Source organism: Loxodonta africana, chromosome 17 (assembly GCF_030014295.1).
Source record: "Loxodonta africana isolate mLoxAfr1 chromosome 17, mLoxAfr1.hap2, whole genome shotgun sequence".
Lineage (NCBI taxonomy): Eukaryota > Metazoa > Chordata > Mammalia > Proboscidea > Elephantidae > Loxodonta > Loxodonta africana.
Window position 1 is genome coordinate 34,465,417 of NC_087358.1, and position 16,517 is coordinate 34,481,933.

Genomic DNA, 16,517 nt, shown 5'->3' on the forward strand with positions numbered 1-16,517 from the left:
ACTATGCCACCAGGGTTTCCGTGTCCAGACAGTGCAGACATTTTTCTGATACTTAGAAAAATGTTTCATGTGTTAAATCAACTATGGATTAACTCACCTGATAGTTAAATAACAGACTGGCTCACAAAATCATGAATATCACCCATAAGCACTGTGCTCCTTTAAAAAATCACCTGTATGAGACCAAATGGTTAACAATTATTTTAAAACAAAGATGAGAATGTAAGGCAGTAGGGAAACTAGATTAATGCAAACAGAGCAACCAGAACGGAATTAATGAGAATGTCCATGTGTTGTGAAGAATGTAACCAATGTCACTGAACAATTTGTGTAAAAATTGCTGAATGGGAACCTAAGCTCCTGGGTAAATTTTACCTGAAACACAATAAAATACTTTTTTTTTTTTAAATGACTGTGGATTATTGGATCCATATTTTGTTTATTCTTTTTGAACACAGATCAAAATTATATACTCTGACCCTGAGCAGTCAAGGATTTCATCAGTAAACAAATATTTTTTGAATGCCTAACGTGTGCCAATCTTGCACAGGGACTAGAAGGGACTAAAAAAGAAGCAATGACTTCAGTGGAGAAAGCTGAATTATAAAAATCTATTAATAACTAAATCTGTGTAGCACACAATCAACCTACTTAGAAATGACAAGTTATATAAAACAATTCAGGATTCTAGTACATTAAGACCCTTATGTAATCTTAGGGAAAACAGATCTTTTAAACTTTATTTGAAGCTAAGTATACAGTTGCTGTTTATTAATTGAATTATGCCAAGTTAATTTTCAATTAATTTAACAATTACTGTAATGGCAGATTATAACAGTATAATATCTTCCCCGATATGCTTGAAATTTCCTACAGCACTCTTGATTCGAAGAGTTCTTTAAAGGGTGAAAATATATTCTCCTTCTCGCTAATCAGTAAAATAATAAACTTTGAATGCTTTTTTTTCAATTTATATAAGTCTAAATTATACTTCCTGCTGCTTCCTAATTGCAGCCATTTCTGTGTTTTTATAATTTCTCACACTCCAATAAATTCCTTCTTCCTTTATCTTGGGAGTCCCTGGATGGAGCAAACAATTAACACTTGGCTGCTACCAGAAAGGTTGGAGGTTCAAATCCTCCCAGAGATGTCTCAGAACAAAGGCCTGGCAATCTACTTCCAAAAACTCAGCCACTGAAAACCATACGGAGCACAGTTCTACTCTGACACACATGGGGTCACCATGAGTCGGGTCACCATGGGTCGGTGTTGGAGCCCAGTTGACAGCAACTGGTTTTTTCCGTGTATCTTTATGTCATCCCTGTTCTCATACCAGTCTAAGACACCTTCAATATGTTTCTTAATTTTCTGCTTCCATCCAGTTCTTCCCTGAGACATCTTATAATCTACGCTTACACAGTTTTCATTTTATAACTTTCGTTCATAGCACCCAAAAATAGTTTCGTGGTTCCAGGTGAGGGTTGGAGGAAGGAGATGAAGGCAGAATATATTCATTCATCACATCATGCCAAAGAAAGAAATGCCTACATCTGTGAAGACATACGAAAGCAAGCTGGTGATTTAAAAGAGAGAGAGAGAGAAAGACATTTGGCAAATTTTCATTTTAATTCAAAGGCAATTTTTTTCTTTCCAGAAGAAAGATTTATCCTGACATTTTGTCTCATTTAAGCAATTCTTGCATGAAATTATGAAATTTCTATTTCTTTATTATGTCCCAGACGGCCACTTCTTCCTAACATCTGGTTCTGGTTCAGGTATTTCCAGAAACTTGATAACCTTTTTTTTTTTTTCTTCTGGTTTTACTAGCAGTGTTCTGTTTAACACCTGAATTAAGTTAAAAATCACCCTAAAAACAACTGGATATGATTGTTTTTCCACTCAACTCATATCTATTTTAATTTTGCTGTTCTATCCCATACTATAAGGAGCCCTGGTGGTACAGTGGTTAAGCGTGCAGCTGCTGACTGAAAGGTCGGCTGTCCAAATCCACCAGCTGCTCCACAGAAGAGAGATGTGGCTAAAGATTTACAGCCTTGGAAACCCTATGGGGCAGTTCTTCTCTGTCTCAAAGGATTGCTATGAGTTGGAATCGACTGGAAGGCAATGATTTGGCAGGAGTGTTTTAGCATAGTCTTATATCCCTTGTCCTGGGATTTGCTTCCATTGTTAGACTTATCACCCTTTACTGCAACATATTATCTGTCTATCCAACTAGATTGTGAGCTCTTTGAGGGCAGCAGCTGTGAGCTAGTATCAGATCAGGCTCTGAGTAGATAACTAATAAATGCTTGGTGAGTGATAAGTGAATTCCTTTGTGTTGAGTGCACTTCTCCATGTACAATCTCATCTCCCTTTACTTTCCAAGATACGGCTCTCCACATCTCTTCTCCCTTCAGCCTTTTTACTCAGGACTCCCAGTTCTCTCCTCTAGCAGCCTAGGGGCAGGAAGCCTCAGGGAATACCTCACCTGGGTTGCTTACCACAATTATGTACATTGCAAATCTTGATGTCATTCCTGTCCTTTGGATATCTAAGGTCTTAAAAATTTACATATCACTAAATGGCCTTTAACATTCCTTACAATTCCTAGATTGTAAGATAAAAGAATTTAGGTCTTTTAGTTTTCATGGAAATGCCGGCTTTTGATACCAATAAAGAAGTGAGTCACCTTGACCACGTTGACCAGATTCAGTCTGTGGTTTAAATGTGAAAAGTATTAAGGAAAATGTAGAATATTAATATAAGAGTAAAAATGCATAGATAACAATTAAGTTGTTGTTGTGGTTGTTAAGTGCTACTGAGTAGGTTCCAATTCATAATGAAGGACCCTACGTACAACAGAACTAAAGGCTGTCCAGTCCTGCACCATCCTCACAACCATTGCTATGTTTAACCCCATTATTGCAACCACTGTGTTAATCCACCTCGTTGAGGCTCTTTGTCTTTTTTGCTAACCCTCTACTTCACCAAGCATGATGTCCTTTCCAGTGACTGGTCCTTCCTGGTACATGTCCAAAGTATGTGAGACAAAGTCTCGCCATTCTCACTTCTAAGGAGCATTCTGGCTGTACTTCTTCCAAGTTATACTAAGCAAAGCCTGAGTACTTCCTCCTCCCAATCTCTTCCAGAGTTTAAACACATCTTTATCCCTCGCCCCCGTGCTTACTGTAACTATAAAAGATTCACACCAAGTGTTCTGACTACCTGGCTGGCTGTTAGAATCGCTTGTAAAACGTCTGTTAAAATTCAGATTGCTGAGTCTCCTGCTGTCCTCCTGAGGGCCCGGCCACCACAGATTCTGATTCAGTGAGGCTGGAATGCCCCCCAGAATCTAGATGTCTAACTAGTTCATCAGATGGTGACACTCGGCTAGATTTAGGAACCAAGGATCTAGAAGGAGTTCCACAAAAAGCCAAGGGCTTTCCTCCTTCAAGGATCCCACAACTCCAGCAAGGGTTTTTTTTTTGTTTTTTTTTTTTTTTGAGCAACTGGCTTAACTCTTGGTTACTGAATTAAATTGTTTTTCAGTAAGGTGGTCAGAGGCAGGTGGGAGGAGGTGGGGAGTTAAAGTCAGGTGGGTAAAGCCAATGAGCTGGGTTTGTTTTTTTGTTTTCTTTTTTTAAAGAGATGCAATATGATTTGATGAGACAAAGAGGCCCACATAGGCTGCAGAAATGGCACCATCAAGTAGTAACCCTCAGAAAGAGAGATTTTATTTGTCTGAATGAAGAGGACAAGAGAGGATTCGAGCACTTGGGAGCAATTAAATAAAGCCATGAAATCTCACATGCCAAAACTGGAAGGCGTTTTTCCAACACACCTGAATTGAGCACCCAAATGCCGAGCTCTGCCCGAGGTACCAGGGGTTCAAGACTTCATTCATGGGCCCTGTCTGAAGGAGCACAACTCTGATATCAGCCACAAGGCATTAAAACTCCTCAAGGCCAACATTGTTTTACAGAAGAAGGGAACATTTAAGAATTTTCTTAAAAAAAGTCGTTAAATGAAAAGGTAACTTAATTTCATAATAAAATATCTTTTGGTCAAAGAGATAAAGTAAAATGTTTTTCTGCCATAAACCCCAATGCAGGTGTTTATTACGTTTCTCTCATGTCATTACAATACGTTCCTCATCTTCTTGACTCTGATCCTTCCTATATGCTTTACATCTTAATTAATCACCCTTGTTCAAAAATGTTCCCTGCCTCCCCAGTGAGAAACAAAAGAAAACAAGCAAAAAAGAACTGAATTACTTAAAATTACCCTCTAGACCCCCTAAGATCTAGTCTCAATATTCCCTTCCAATCCAGTCCCAGTATTTGTTCAGCATTCATTTGTTTATCCAAAAGATATTTACTAGACCCTTGCTATGTATGGAGTCCATGGGTGGCTCAAATGGATAAGAGGCTTGACTACTACCTGAAAGGTTGTAGGTTTGAATTCACTCTGAGGCACCTTGGAAGAAAGTCCTGGCAATCTACTTCCAAAAAATCAGTCATTAAAAACTCTTTGAACCTCAGTTCTACTCTGACACAAATGAGGTCACCACGAGTTGGAGTCCATTGAATGACAGCCAGTTTTTGCTATGTATAGAGCCTTGAGAACACAGAGGAGAAAATAAGGCACAGCCTCTGCCCTCACAGAGGTAAAAATGAAAATAAATAGCATAGTTATATAATAAAATAATCACTTTAAAGGAATTACAAACCCAAGCGTAATGGATGCATAAGAAGATAGGTCAAGTCAGGGGCAGTGGCGGGCAGGGGGGTAAGGTGGGGATGAAGGCTGCGAAGGCTTCAAGGAAAGCAATTTTAGGGCTGAAACCAAAATATGAGGCAGAGTTTGCCAGGTAAACACAGGCAGTGTGAGAGAACATGTTAGCTTCTCCCAAATGCAAGTAGTTCTGCATTGCAGGGAAAGTATAAGAGGAAGAGGGAAAGTGTAAAGGGTGAGACTGGGCAGTCACAGGAGACACAGCAGGAAGGCTCTAAAGTTTAGATATTTATCATATCGGTGATTGGGAGACAATGAAGAATTTTGTAAGGGGAGAACAACACAATCAGATTTAGAAAGGTCATCTGCCAGTAATGGGGACAATGTATTAGGGGCAAAGTCAGGGGGTGGGGGCGTTGAAAGGAGTGAGATGCAGAACAAATTACAGGTAGGGAGAACCAAGAGGCTATTGCAATGATTCGAGCTACAGTGATGAGGGTTTCCCTCAAAACTCTAGTCAAACTAAGCTCCCTCTTGTTCCTCATTTAAAAACCACAGTTTCCTGATTTATGGTTTTGCTCATGCTCTTCTTACATCCAGGAATGTTCCCACCCACCCCAACCCCTGTCAGTTCTGCACGTGCAAATTCAGGTCAAACACTACTTCTCCTGCGGGCTTTCCCTAAAACCCGAAAGGGAAAAATCTCTGCCTACTGCAATACCTGTCTCATTTTATCAGTATCTCTCCCAAATCACATAACATTTTTTCCTCGCTGGCATGCTTCTTGACACATACGCGGTATTTCTCCTGCTACTGTAAACTCACAGGGAAGGGAGCAAATCATAGACATCTGTCAAGTGTAAACCCAGTGTAATGAGTTAATAGTTGATTTATGCTACTTCACATGGAGCAGTTCTACTCTGTAACACACGGGGTCGCCATGAATTGGAATCTACTCAGCAGCAACAGGTTTGGTTTTTGGTTACTTACCCCAAGTACCACCATCTGTCTGTCAGTTGGTCATATTGTGGTGGCTTATGTATTACTATGATGGTGGAAGCTATGCCGCCGGTATCTCAAATACTAGCAGGGTCACCCATGCTGAGCAAGATTTGGCAGAGCTTCTAGACTAAGACAGATTAGAAAGAAATGTCTCGTGATCTACTTCTGAAAATTAGCCAATGAAAACCTTATGGATCACCACAGAAGATTGTCTGATACTGTGCTAGAAGATGAGCCCCCTGAGTTGGAAGGCACTCAAAAGTGGCACAAGTGGCTACAACAATAGACTTGGTCATACCAATGATCATGAAGATAACACAGGACCGGGCAGCATTTTGTTTCGTTGTTCATGGGGTCACCACGAGTTGAGGCCAATTCTATGGCAGCTAACAATAGTACTTATCCCAACAAGTTTCAGTTTCCTCATCTATAAAACTGGACAATTAAGGCCTACTTTTGCAAGGTCTTTTTGAAGAAAAAACAAAATAATAAATGTAAGGCACCTAGCATAGAAGCCCATCCACAAGACGTGCTAAATAAATGGTAGCTATTACGATTACTACTATATTAATATTTCTTTGATACAGAATCCATGACTGATCAGCCTTGGACTCTGCCACATCACCTTGCACAGAAGTGTTCAAAGCCAGTATTCAATATATATTTGATGAATAGTAATAGCTAACATTTTTCAGTTCTTACTAAGTGCTAGGCACTGTTCTAAGGGCTTTACATGGACTTTGAATCGTCACAATAACGCCATCAGTACTATTATTACCACCATTTTATAGCCAGTAAGGCGTTGCTTAACTTCTTCAGTGCTCAGCAGCAAACAAAAGGAAAGTCTGACTCACGATTCACAAAGAGGCTGTCTCTAGGTAGGTTCACCCATTGGTGAAACAGACTATGGTCAATGTCATACAATTGGAACCACCGGAGAAAAGAATCTGTGTTCTACCTACAATTCTTCTAACATGTCATCATTAAAACTCTCTTAAAGAATCTTCCTTTGAAAGACTTGGAAGCAGGTAATGGTGATGGTTGAACAATATGATGAACATAAATGACGTCCAAGTAAAGAATGTTGAAATGCAAAATGTTTTGTTACATACATATTTGCCAAAAAAAAAGAATTTTCCTTTGAATTGGCAAAGAATTTTTCTTTTTAAAATGGGGAACACAGCTCCTAAGTTTAACCCAGTAATTCTTATCAGTTTCTAACACTTTAGTATACATAATTCTTTCCAGCTTTAACAAGTGGGCTTAGGCCACTGATCCAGTGTGAGAGAAAGCACACTACAAGGAATATCCAGGGCAAAAACCATGCCTTTATATCCCCAAGACTTGCAGAAAAGTATGGTCTAGTTAACATTTGTGGAAGACAGGCAGGCAGGCAACTCAGTAAGGGCACTGAGTCTCGAATGTTGCTAGACTACAGGGGATAGAAGAGCCTTTGCAAATTGTTGTATGCTGGGTCCAAAGTAGACGCTTGAGTTCAGATCACACAGAATATCAACAGCTATAAAAGTCTGCCATATTCTTCCATACCTGAGTTACTCACTTTTAGAGTCTAGAAAAATATTATCTCTACAAGTGGTTCTCAGTCAGGGACAATTTTGTCCTGCACGGGACATTTAGCAATGTCTGGAGACATTTTCAATTGTCAAGACTGGTGGTAATGATGCTACTGGCATTTAGTGGGTAGAGGCCAGGGGTGCTGCTAAACATCCTACAATACCCTAGTGGATTCGAACTCCCGAGCCTTTTGGTTAGTAGTTGATCTCTTAACCACTGCACCACCGGTGTTTCCTAAAACAGAGTAAGTCAGAACAATTTCCTGAAAGAACGCTCATCTGCATTATTATACTGATTTGCTTGCAAATATTTTCTGCTTAATTCCAGCTGGTTTGCATGCTCTTGGGGTCCTTCAGGGAGTCTTCTCACTTTCTGTACTTACACAGAATGGATTAGAAAAACAGCCTTTCTGAATATGTGTTTAGCCTTTGGCTCAGGTGGCTTAACTATAGTCATTCTCAATTACATCAACCAAATGTAAAGAGTGTTTTCAGGATTTCTTAATTTCTAAACTGCTGCCTTAAGCAGGTAAGTTTTCTACATTCTCTTAACTTATCTCCCAAGGTCAATACCTAGCAACAACATGAGAGAGCTGATAAGCATTAGGGTTGCAGCCTCTGGCCTGGAGACAGATTCTATATGTTCCCTGGTCAGTAAAAGACAGTTGTCCTGCCTGTCCCTGATCTGTGGTTGGTGAGGAAGGGCTTCATTTCACCAGCTACTTCCTGAATTATTTTGTTCTTGTCTTTTCATTCTGAAATTGGGCTTCTCTTCCAGTGGTGAGTAGCCATCTAGGACCAATGATGACTTTCAATCATCAAAATTCAAAACATCTACTCTTTGAAAGACATGTTATAAGAATAAAAAAGGAAAACCATTCACTGGGAGAAAAATTTGCAAAACACATGTCTGCTAAGAACTTGTATTTAGACTATATTAAGAACCCATAAACAATAACAGGAAAACGAGCAGCCAATTTTTAAATAGGACAAGAACTGAACAGACACTTCACCAAAGAAGATATACTGATGGCAAATAAGTACCTGAATATACTAACATAAAATTTGTCATTTCAACCATTTTTTAATGCACAATTTAGTAGCATTAGTTCTGTTCACTGTGTTATGCCACCATCACCACCATGTATTTCCAAAATTTTCCATCATCCCAAACAGAAATTCGATGCCCCTAAAGCAATAATTTGTCATCCCCCCCACCAGCCCCCGCCACCTACCAGTCCCAGGTAACTGCTCTTCTACTTTCTTTCTCTGTGAATTTGGCTGTTCTGGATATTTCATATAACTTGAATCATACAAAAAACAAATTTACAAATAGTATGATCTTCTTTGGGACTTAAAATCTTCCGCTTATTATAAGGAAGAATTAAGACTGTTTCATTTTGTTCTTTGCCTGCATTGTTCTATTCAGTTTAGATTGTAAGATAAAAATTAACTTCTATATTAAGGAAAGGAATAATACCTGGTAAAAAATATCAAGTTTAAGTTGTTTTAGTTCAACAAAAACCAACCAACCCGTTGCTGTTGAGTCAATTCCGACTTATAGTGACCCTGTAGGACAGGGCAGAATTGCACCATAGAGTTTCCAAGGAGTGCCTGGTGGATTCCAACTAACAACCTTTTGGTTAGCAGCCATAGCTCTTAACCACTAGGCCACCAGGGCTTCCTTTAGTTTAACAGAATGTCTTTATATGTTTTCAGGTAAAATATATGAAAATTTGCAACTGAACTTCCACTTATGGATTATCACAAATGGTGTTCACTGTACACAGACAATACTGGATAATGAAAACAATAGAGAGAGGGTCTCTACTTATAAGTGACAATGTTTGCCATCAAATTCCCATAATCAACATTTTACTGTGTGTTGTGTGCAAATGATTTGAACCTAACATTTATGTCTGAAATAAAACTCTCCAATTGTTTCTTTCTGCCAAAAAGAAAAAAGTCTGGGGAAAGAAAATATCTAATTTTAACGTAATAGTAAATCCAAAGGCAGTACAGCTGTTTGGTTTTGGTTGTTTAGCTCAGCTGTTTTATTCTCAGAAAAGCACAGCTGCCTTTTGATGTTGTCTGTTACTCAAGACTGTTCTTTAGGGGGTTTAAATGCACAAGAACATGTAGACCACTGATGGGTTCAGCTTCCTTTATTGCCACAGTGCCATTTCTTGGTCGTGTTCTTTACATTTCAACATTGGCTAATTGGCCAAGTTCCTTCCGCTGTACCTTGCTTTTCTGTCCAGAATTCTGCCCCCATGAGCAGCACTGTTGGTCGAAGTGTAAATTAGAAGCTTTCTTTTTTTTTAAGGACAAGTTTTGAGAACCTATTGAAATTTAAAATGACATATCTAGACCATATTAGGAAAGTATTAATGTTTAAAGTATAAAAACCGTGTGGTGGTTTTTTTTTTTTTTTTAATGTGGTAATCTTTTAGAATTACATACTGAAATATTTATGAATGAAAGGATATGAAGTCTGAGATTTGCTTTAAAATAGTCAAGGGGGAAGCCAGGGAATGGGTGGGAGCAGAGGCAGTTTAATTGATTACCCTTAAAGCTAGATAAAGAGTGAATGAGAATGCGTGTTCATTAAACTATCATCTCTGCTTTTATATTTGTTTGGAAATTTTCCTACTAAAAAAGTTTTAAATTTACTAATTATAAATAAATAAATGTTTATATCTGTTGACCGCTCAGTTCCACATCTAGTGATATCTCCTATAGAAACATCAATACACACACACACATTTATGTATAAAGATGCTCCTATGGCACTGTTTGTAAGAGCAAAAAATTGGAATGTGTATTAATGTCCAAAATACTAAAATTAACTGTAGTGTATCCAACTGTCTAATTTTTTGATCTCCCTAAACTTGGAGTTAGTCAATATAGGATAGTGTCAATAAAGGTGAGAAGATGCTACACTTATAAGGACACTGAATGACATTCCAAGGAGATTCTTGAAATGAATGGAAGTCTGGCAGCTCATTGAGTGAGAGCTGCTCAGCACAATGCCAAGCCCCTGAAAAGAGTAAATCATCTACTTGGAAATCTTCTGGATAACTTTGCCAACAATCCGATGACTCAGAACAAGAGGGTGCTGACAAACACAGGATGACATCACCACTTCCTGCCTCAGGAAGTCTCTTAAAGGGGGAGGGGAGGCCACTGGCAGGTAAAGAAGATCAAAGGCCTGGGAACATCTCCCACTTTCCCTTTATCCTTGCTTTCCTTTAGGTAGAATCATAAGGAAAGTACTTCCCATTCTTTTCCTACAGTGACTTGTCTTATGTGGCTTGGATAAAACAAGTTAATGGATCAAGCATTCCCTACGCATGACAACTCCGATCTTCTACTATTCCTCTGAGGGACACTCAGGGTCTGCTCTTCTCTCTCCAAGCAGATAAATCCACCCACCACCTTCTTATCAGGGCTTACCTGCTTCTCTTGACAGGTCCAGGCTGGGAACTGGCTCCTACCCCCGGAACTGGCTCCTACCCCAAAAGGAAGGCTGGAAAGCCTTCAAGAGGCGCTGAAAGTTGTCTCCAGATCCAGATTCCCTAATTTCGTGACTCTGATGGGCTTCCCTATACTTATAGCGAGTCTCCTGACTCTTGAAACAAGTCTATTACTGTGGAAAGAGCCAAGGAGTTGAAATCAGAACTCCCAGCTCTGTTACTAGCTATGTTTCCATGAAGTAAAATCAGTCACTTAACCTTCCTGAGCATTATTTTTCGATAAAATTTGTAGTACCTGGTCCCTTCCTGTTAGTTCTATCAGTTCTCAGTTTCCTGGTCACTGTTCATTTTGTTAGCTTTGAGTCACTGCTGCCTAGAAGCATGATGGTTACACATCTGTCCTGGTTACCTCGTACTGCTGTGACAAAAACTACCACAAGTGAGTAGGTAGCTTTCAAGAACAGTTCATTATTGTCTCACAATTTTGGAGGCTAGAAGGAGAATCAGGTCCAGGTGAGGGTCCTTCTTTGTCAGTAGTTCCAGAAGTTCCTTGGTGTTCCCTTGTATTCCTTAGCATTCTTTGGTGTTCCTTGGCATTCCTTGGTATCTGTCTTCACCTGTGTGTGTCTCTGTCAAGGACAGATTAAGGCATGTGAGGGCCCTAAGCACTGATAATCTCTGGTGCCTTCTCCTCTACTTACTCACCCATTCCAATGGGATGTGTGAGTTATACGTATATATATGTGTGTATGTGTATGTGTTAGCCATCCATGATGCAAGTTCTTTCAAATGTAACTATAATACTAGCGATTGAATGTGGCAAATGTGGCAAATGTGGTATGTGCCATTTTAGTGGAATGAGATGAACTGGATTATAAAATTTTTAGTGGTTGTGGGGTGCTAAGATTTTTCTATATATCACATTTTCTACAAAAAGAATATTCCATACGCTCTACAATGAGTCAGAGAACTTAGTTGTTTCAACAATCAATGTAAAATTCTGTTGCTATCCCACAATGAAAAATTAACTTTTCACAAATTTTCCTTTAAATGGCTCATACTTCAATTTTGAGGCTTGTTTCAAAATAAATTCTATAATTATAAATGAACAAATGAAAATACGTCATAAAAGAAAATTTAATGATCAGAAAACAAATACTACAAATTACAGTATTATATTTTTCGATAGATCTTTCATCTCTAACGTGTTATAATAAAAAATATTTCTTTCTATTCTTTATATATTCTTCAGTGATTTCATCACAATTAAGCTGCTGAGCAATATCTACTTACATACATAATAAGGGTAACGAACCGAGTCTTTCTTGAGTCACTGTTGTGTGCTGGCTTTTCCTTATGTCCTTGGCATCTATGAGTCTTTGCTGTGGACAATTGGTGCCCCTGTTTTGTTAATGTCCTAAGCACGTGCTTACCTTGCTTATTGGGTAATCTGTTCCTGGGCTTTGCATCTATTCTGCTGTTCTTATAACACAGCACTTAGAAGTAATTAGGTTTAGGACCCACTATACTCTGGTATGACCTCATTAACATAACAAAGGAAACCCCTATTTCCAGACAGGGTCATATTTACAGGTACATGGGCTTCGACACATATTTTGAGGGACACATTCAATTTATAACAACATTATAAAGTACTAGTAGAGATTTAGTTATGAAAAGCAAACAAAATGCTGGGCTTTCCAAAAAAAAAAAGACAATATCACTTTCTGCTTTGATAGCAGAAAGGTCTCCAAGTGTTTCAGCTCTTTGTTTATTCAGCTCTTCTTAATCCTTGACCCATTTAGACCTAGGAAGTAAACCACTTGCGGAAGTCCAGTTGCCACTGGGCAGGAATCAGATTATTAATAACAGCTACATCCAAAATTTACCTCCAGAACAATGTGTGAATGGATGCTTACTTTACATCTGTGTAACTAAAGATGCCATCCAGAGGGTTAATTTTTGTTTTTTTCAAAAATAAGGAACAACCAGCTCCAAAAATATGCGGGGGAGAAAGTCTGCTTGTAGCTTTTTAATTCATTAACATTTAATGTAATTAGTGATATTACAGGATTTAGATTCACATTTTACTATTTGTTTTGTTTGTTTCCATTGTTTTTTATTCTTCTCTTCCTCTTCCTCTCCTTATTTTCTCTTTGATTTTTCTTTTTAGAATCCCATTTTAATTTATCTATTGGCTTTTAAGCTTATCTCTGTATTTTTTAGTAGTTTTTCTAGGGATTATAAAATGCATCTCTAACTTTGTGCAGTGCACTTAGAGTTAATATTGTACTACTTCATGTAAAATGTAGAAAACTTGCAACCAGGTAAGGCCATTTACCAGTCCCCTGCTTTTTGCTGTAGTTATCAAATGTATTACATCTACATGTGTTATAAACCCCAAAAGACAGTGTTATCACATTTGCTTTAATTAAGCACTCATAAAATTTATGGAAATTAGTAGGGAAAAATAACATTTGTAAAACATCTCTAATTTTCTTAAAGGAAAATATTTTTCTTAAAATTAGCCTTAGTAAAATGCCTAGAATATCGAAGCACTTTGTTTTCTATTGTATCACAAAATCTGTTCCCTCTTAGTCTTCCCAAGTAACTGACTCTATTTTTATTATTTTTAATTTTTAGTCTTCATACCTCACTTATCTGATGCCATTCCAGGATTATAAACAGTCCATTTGTTTCACTTTTAGCCAAAATGGAGTCCCTGGGTGGTGCAAATAGTTAACGTACTCACTGCTAACCAAAAGGTTGGAGCTTCAAGTCTACGCAGAGGCACATAGGAAGAAAAGCCTGGTGATCAACTTCTGAAAAATCAGCTGCTGAAAACTCAATGGCGCACCATTCTACTGTGATCCACATGGAGTCACCATGATTTGGAATCAACTTGATGGCAACTGGTTTAGTTTTTTTGGTTAGTCAAAATATCAACATTGCCCATAATTTCATAACAATCACATTGTCAAGGCAAAAAACAGAACATATCTTTCAACAAATGAATATCTCACATTCTGACGAGTAAACCTTGGAGGGTAGAAGGGAATCTCTGAAGTTCTAGTCATCTTTTCAATTATATAATAATCTTCACATTTGGTAGACATTTTTACAATGACCAAGACAGCACTCAACACATCTGGACTATATTTTCAAGTATTTAAAGAACAGGAATTCATTGTTTCACAGTTTTGGAGCAATAAATTCTTGTTCTTAGAATACTTCAATCTATTATAAATGTATTCAATTAAAAACTTTTGTTTATTTTTGTATAAAGTTCGTGGAATACTGTGGGGAATCATGTTGGACAGATAGATAGCTTCCCAAGCCTCTACTGGAATGATGACAAGTATAATTCGGTGCTGCAATCCTATGAAATCTTTGGTTCTCCACCACCTCCTACCAAACCAAAACCCACACCACCAAGTCAATTCTAACTCATAGTGACCCCATAGGAGAGAGCAGAACAACACTTAGGGTTTCCAAGGCTGTAAATGTTTACAGAAGTAGACTGCTACATCTTTCTCTTAACCTTTCTGTTTGTAGTCGAGCACTTTAACCACTGTGCCCCCAGAGCTGTGCCACCTCCTACAATCCCTGTGAAAAGTGAGACAAGAAAAGGAACTGTGACATTCACTCTGGTAATCTCACCTGGGTTTCACAGCTCCACAATTCACCTGGAGTAGTGTAAGTGTAAGGAGCCGTGGTGGTGCAGTGGCTAAGCACCCGGCTGCTAACCAAAAAGGTCAGTGGTCAAACCTACTAACTGTTCCATGGGAAGAAGATGTGGCAGCCTGCTTCCTTAAAGATCATAGCCTTAGAAACCCTGTGGGGCAGTACTATTCTGTCATATAGATTCACTACGAGTCAGAGTTGACTTGATGGCAATGGGTTAGTGTTAAGTGTGAGTAAATCTGGAATCCAAGAGCAATTAAAATTCAAAGAGGAAGCTATAATATTTTCAACAAAAGTTGCATTTACAAAAACTTTTGTGCTTGGGAGAAAATTATTGTGGTATTTTTTGGGTTTTCATTTCTGTTGTTTTTATAAGGAGAGAGGAGGAAAGAAAGAAAAAAAAACTTTGTCTCTGGGAAAATAAACAAGTTATAATCTTTTGGCAAAGAAACACACATGGGTCTTAGCCGTTGTCATCTTCAAACAAGTATTCTAAGGGTAAGATTAGATGGCCCTATCCCCCAACTCAGACCCTTCACTCCCTTAGAAAATGAAGTGAAGACAGATAAAATACATTACCCAAGAATTTAGTATATTATTATCAAAGTTTAAATTTTGTATTAGTTTTAAACTTTTTTTTAAACCTTAACATCCAAACAATATTTTTAATAAAAAGTAATTTTTAAAATACATTTGAGCATGATTTTCTTTTAAAAACAAAGATCCACATCCCTTCAGCCACATAGAAAATTAGCAGTACTTATTACGGTGCTTTAATTTAAGTGTCTCTGCAGGTAGACAGAGAAAAAAGATACTAATCTAATTCACAGCAGCAGGGCCATGATTAATCATTGAATATTTTCAAAGGGCTGTGCTTTCAAAGATAAAATTTTCTATGTAAATAACAAGCATATTGTTTTTTGGGCTCATTTTAGGGTCAAAGAAGAATAAATATCACTTCATGATCTTTTTATCTTTTTTTTCCTTTCAAGCATATACGAAATCAATGTACTTAGCAAGGTATGTTTATTTAAGTACAAAAGGTATTAAAAGTGGCTTTGAATCCTATTATGTGAGTCTTAGTATATCCATTGGAAACCCTGGTGGCGTAGTGGTTAAGGGCTACGGCTGCTAAGCAAAAGGTCAGCAGTTCGAATCCACTAGGCGCTCCTTGGAAACTCTATGGGACAGTTCTACTCTGTCCTATAGGGTCTCTATGAGTCGGAATCGACTCAAAGGCAATGGGTAGTATATCCATTATTCAGCAGATTAGTATTGTCAAAAGCATTTTGTAACTTATAATATTCAAACTGTAAAATGCTCTTATGTTGATTTCAAAATATTTCCTACTATAACACAGAATACTAGTTTTTTAATAGTATCTGGTAAGAATTCATGACCAGTGTTTGTATTTTTTACTCAGATTTTTGTTGTTGCTAGGTGGCATCCAGTCCGTTCCCACTCACAGCAACCCTGTGTACTGCAGGAAGAAACACTGCCTGGTCCTGCGTCATCCTCACAATGGTTGTTATACTTGAGCCCATTTTTGTAGCCACTGTGTCAATCCATCTCATTGAGGGTCTTCCCCTTTTACGTTGACCCTTTACCTTACCAAGCATGATGTTCTTCTCCAGGCACTGGACCTTCCTGATAACGAACCCAAAGCATGTAAGACAAAGCCTGGCCATCCTTGATTCTAAGGAGCATTCTGGCTGTATTTCATCCAAGACAGGTTTTGTTTGTTCTTTTGGCAATCCATGGTATATTCAATATTCTTCGCCAACACAGTAATTCAAAAGCATCAATTCTTCTGCAGTCTTCCTTATTCATTGCCCAGCTTTCACATGCATACGAGACAATTGAAAACACCATGGCTTGGGTCAGGTGCACCTTAGTCTTCAAGGTGGCATCTTTGCTTTTTAACACCTTAAAGAGGTCTTTTGCAGCAGATTTGCCCAATGCGATGTGCCTTTTCATTTCTTGACTGCTCCTTCCATGGGTGTTGATTGTAGATCCAAGTAAAACGAAATTCTTGACAAATTCAATC